Source organism: Mus pahari, chromosome 6 (assembly GCF_900095145.1).
Source record: "Mus pahari chromosome 6, PAHARI_EIJ_v1.1, whole genome shotgun sequence".
NCBI classification, from domain to species: domain Eukaryota; kingdom Metazoa; phylum Chordata; class Mammalia; order Rodentia; family Muridae; genus Mus; species Mus pahari.
In genome coordinates, this window is record NC_034595.1 from 82,890,881 (window position 1) to 82,896,270 (window position 5,390).

The 5,390-nt window shown below is 42.5% G+C and overlaps 1 protein-coding gene across 15 annotated transcripts in view; it reads right to left on the minus strand.

Moving 5' to 3' along the window:
* Epb41 (erythrocyte membrane protein band 4.1) overlaps window positions 1-5,390 on the minus strand; it is a 150,997-nt gene that overhangs the window by 42,913 nt on the left and 102,694 nt on the right. The window lies entirely within an intron of this gene.

Below are 5,390 nucleotides of genomic sequence, written 5' to 3' on the forward strand. Positions count from 1 at the left end.
GGAAGGGAAGGGAAGGGAAGGGAAGGGAAGGGAAGGGAAGGGAAGGGAAGGGAAGGGAAGAAGGAAAAAACCTTAAAAATGGCTTTCTGGTAAGACAGGGACTACTGTTTGATATGTGTGAAGGTAAATCTTTGAGCCAGACAATCTCTTTTAATAAATCAGTTGATTACAAGTTCAAAAAAGGGCTGGAGAGATGGCTCAGCAGTTAAGAGCACTGATGCACAGTTAATGTCTGCTCTTCCAGAGGTCCTGGGTTCAATTCCCAGCAACCACATGGTGGCTCACAACCATCTGAAATGGGGTTCGATACTCCCTTCTGGTATGTCTGGAGACAGCTACAGTGTACTCACATATATTAAATAAATAATAAATATATTTTTTAAAAGTTCAAAAATTCTGGACTTTCACCCAAAAATAAAGCATTAATTAATGGAGCCCCTTCTCCACCTTGCCAATGCCTTACAGCCCTGTTCTCTAAAGTACTTATAACACTGACTCTCAACCAGGGTTGGTTTCCCCCAGGGCATATTTGACAATGTCTGGAGAGGTTTTGGTGTCACAGCTGGGGCACAGAGAGAAAGGAGGTGCTGACATCTAGTGCACAGAGGCATAGGCAGCAGAGGCTGAAGGGAGAAGCCTGCCCTGGCAGCTCTGGAGAGAAGACACTGTACAGGCTTACTATATAAACCTCTGCACACCATTAACTGTGACTTGGATTGGAACTACTTGGCATCTGCTTTAGGTAACTTAATTCAAAACAGAGACTAGGGCTACAGCTCAGTGACAGACTGCTTGCCCTGCAGGCAGGAGGCACTGGGCTCCACCCCCAATATCACAAAATAAAACAAGAAACAGTTATTATCTTTAGTTTTTAATCTTTGTTCTTTTCTTTCAGGGTCAAAAAAGAAAATGTCCATACATTTTGTAGTAAAGCTTACTCAAGTTTAATGTCAAAACTAAACTTTTGTTTGTTTGTTTGACAGTAGATTTTTCTCTACATATCCCTGGCTGTTCTAGAACTTATCATGTAGATTAGGTTGGCCTTGAACTCTCAGAGATCTGCCTGCCTTTGTTTCATAAATGCTGGGATTAGGGGGCTGGAGAGATGGCTCAGAGGTTAAGAGCACTGGCTGCTCTTCTAAAGGTCCTAAGTTCAATTCCCAGCAACCACATGGTGGCTCACAACCATCTGTAATGAGATCTGATGCCCTCTTCTGGTGTGTCTGAAGATAGCAACAGCATATTCATATACAATAAATAAATAAATATTTTTTTTAAATACTGGGATTAAAGGTAAATATGTCCCATCACATTTACTTTAATATTTCATTTTAAAATTGTATTTAATTGTTATTATCTGTTTGTCTCCTTGTGTGCATGTTGGTGGGGGGCGGGGGGCACGCACACATGTCACAGCATGTGTGTGGAGGTCAGAGGATAACCCTGGGCAATTGAGTCTTTCCTTCCACTTTGGGATCAGGGATTGAACTCAAGCTCTCAGCTTTCTGTGCCAAGTGCCTTCACCCACTGAGTCATCCCCAGGGCTCTGATTTAGAATTTCAAATAACGGGCCATCATTCTTTCTTGTACTGAGATTTTTATTAGATTTGAATACTCTTTTGTGGAAACATACAACTTTATTATGTACTTTCCTTCTTCAGACTGCTGAAAATAATTTATTCTGATATTTAGATTTATAAACTGTAAAAAATGAAGCAAAGCAAAGGAATTCTTTAAGCCAGAACAGACTGACAAATAGAAAGTTATATCTATGTTGCACAAATGACACCACGAAAGAAATGCTTACTATCCTGCAACAATCTCCACAGAAAGACTCCTCACAGGATGCCTAGCAAAAGAATAACAGAACTGTCGAGCCTGTCTCATCTCGCAGTGACGGATCTGTGGCCGCTTGCGAGTCCCTGTTGCTAATGGGTGCTCTCAGCTAGTCAACCCGAGAGTGGCAGATGGCAGAGCAAGCCTAACAAAACAAGGGAACTGACAAAATATTTTTCTCACAGTTGTGTTAATGCCTCGGATTACATGTGTATTCACACCTCCTTTCAAAAAATTAATTCAACTCTGCCTGAAATCATAGACACATAGCCCTCGCTTTCACCATGTGTTATCTTGCTACATGAATTTGGTTCTAATCCAATACTAATACTGCAGAGCCAAATGATTTATGTCTTCAGCATTCCTACTGTGCATGGGAAAGTAGATACAAATATAAAAACTAATGGCTAGATGCAGAAGCGGTCATAGTTCACAAACTGGAAAATACCAGCTATAATGAACATCCCCCAGCAGGAAAAGTAATAAGAAACAAGCAAGACCCAAATCGTGACCCTCACATGAGACCCTCAGCCACACATGGTGGTGCTAGGAAGAGACCTGAGTTTCCTGTGGAATGTGGAGGATACCAACTGTAGGGAAGCCGGGGAAAGAATACTTAACAGATAGAAAAAGACTTACTTCTAGATATCAGTAACTTCTAACACCATATACTTCAGTCCTTCTACTTATTTTGCTATGAGCTAATACTATTTCAAGAATACATTGGGCAAAAATTAATTATTCAGGTTGGAGAGATGGCTCAGTGGTTAAGAACTCTGACTGCTCTTCCAGGGGTCCTGAGTTCAATTCCCAGCAACCACATGGTGGCTCACAGCCATCTGTAATGGGGTCCAATGCCCTCTTCTGGTGTGTCTGAAGAGAGCAACAGTGTGCTCACATACATGAAATAAATAAATCTTTAAAAATATTAATTATGCACACAGTGACATATGACTCAACGGAAGGATATCACTTAGGAGCCCTAGAGAAAAGTAAATTCCCTTCAGTTTTGCAGTAAGGAGACTACAAACTACAGGTCACAAAAAATACGGTCGGCACTGTCTTATGATTTCAACAGCTTTACTGTGATATAATTTATATATTGTACAATTTGCCCATTTGAAGTAATTAAATGTTTATTAGTACATTAGTGATTTGTATTTAAGATGTTTTGGCATGGGCTGGGAAAGTGACTCAGCTGGCAATGTGTTTGTGTGCAAGCATAAGACCTGATTTCAGATTATCAGCCCCGTGTACTAGCTAAGTCTACATCTGTGAACTTAGCTGTTGGTTGGTGAGCAGATCCCTGCAGCTTTCTGGCAAGTCAACCTAGCACACTGGCAAGCTCCAGGTTCAGAGTGACCCTGTCTCAAAAACATAGCTGGAATGTTATCCTAGAAACACTTGATGTCAACCTCTGGCCTCCATGTGCACACACCTACATGCACACATGTGTACAGCACACCTACTCAGCACACACACACTCATACACTGCTTTAATTCAGGGCTAGGATACAGCTCAATGACAGAACACTTGTCTAGCATGCCTAAGTTCCAGGTTTTGATCCTTCGCACCAAGAAAAAGGTAAATGATAACTAGCTTTGAGCATTATTTCTTCACTTGTTAGCTAGTACAAGATCCTAGAGTCTGTACAGAGAACACTTAACTTTAAAAAGTCAATTGTCTTTCGTTCCTGAATATTCTAAGTGCTGGTGCTGACACAGAACCACAGACGTCAGCCATCATGCCATCGTCGGCTGACAACAGAGCCGACTGCTGAGTGTGTAGGGTGAGGGTAGGGGCCCACAAGTACAGGTACCAGAGAGTCCAGGAAAAGGTTTGGAATCCCCTGAAGCTAGAGCTGCAGGCAGCAGTGAGCTGCCTCATGTGGATGCTGGGAACTAAGATTCTTTGCAGTAGCAACACAGGCTCTTAACCAGCAAGACATCTCTCCAGTGTTTTCCAAGGAAAGTGATGGGCTGGGAAGATGGTTTGGTGTATAGCTAGCTTGCTGCACAAATGTGAAGACTTGAGTTCAAATCCCTAGACTCTACATAAGGCTGGCACAGTAGTGTGCTTCTATAATCTTCGTGCTCCCTGGAAACAGACAGAATCCTTAGAAGTTCATGTGTACAGCAACAGCTTTCTGATGTCCACATGCATGCTACTGCATAAGCAGCCGTACCTGATCACCCCTCCACACACACACACCAATATGACAGAAGTCAAAACCAAAGGAAAGGGGCACGAACCCAGTCAGAAAACTCGTTAACTGCTTAGAGCAGTGGTTCCCAGCCTGTGGGCAGCAACTCCTTTGGCAAAGTTCAATCTCCAGAACTGTTTACATTATGATTCATAGCAGTAGCAGAATTACAGCTATGAAGTAGCAACAAAAATAATTTCATGGTGGGATCACTGCTTGGGGAACTGTATTAAAGGATCCCAGCACTGGGAAGGGTAAGCACCGCTGGCTTAGAGTAACACCTAGAACGAACTAAGTGTTTAATGAATATTAACTCTTGCAGCTTTCATTCTCTCCTTTCTAAGTGAGAGGGTGAAACACACACCCAGGGCTAGAGGAATGGCTCAGCCGCTCAGACACTGACTCTTGCTGAGAACCCAGCACCTACACTGGGCAGCTCACCCGTAACTCCAGACCCAGAGGACCTAACATCCTCTTCTAACGTCCAAGGACACCCACACTTATGTGCATATGCTCACTCACAAATACAATTTAATTTAAAAATAAAACAAAGCACACATCTCAGAGGACCGTGCTGGCTTCTGTTGCTACTTCTAACTAGGTTTCTGACTTTGGTGAATTGCTTATGTTCTCAAGTTAAGTAAGGGGCTGGGGAGATGTCTCAGTGGTTAAGAGCATTGGCTGTTTTTCCAGAGGACCCAGGTTCAACTCCCACATGGCAGCTCAAAATTGTCTGAAACTCCAGTTCCAGGAGACCTGACACCCTCAGACAGACATATATACAGGCTAAACGCCAATGCACATAAAATAAAAATAGATAAATAATAAGAATGATAAATATCAGTAGACAACTATCTGAAGAAATCAGAAAAAGAATGGTTCAATAATAGTGTAGAGAAAAGTTGCCAGGAGTGGTGGTGTGCACATTTAGTCCCAGTGCTCAGAAGGCAGAGGCAGGCAGATCTCTGAGTTCAAGCCCAGCCTGGACTACAGAGTGAGTTCCAGGACAGCCGGAGCCACATAGAGAAACCCTGTCTCAAAAAACAAAAACAAACAAACAAAAATGGCATTACACTAAAGTTCAAGTGGAGGTCGGGTGACTTACTAGTAAGGAATGAGCTAGCTAATAATGTCACATGAACACAGTAAAGGCATGCAGGCAGAATGACAACACACAGAAACCTTGTTCCCCTACACCCCAGATACTGGGGTCTCCTTCCACTACATGGTCAAACTCAGGAATAAAACTCAACTTACTTACTTTTCTTTCCTTCCTTCTTTCCTTCTTTCCCTCTTTCTTTCTTTCCTTTCCTTCTTTCCTTCCTTCCTTCCTTCCTTGCTTCCTTCCTT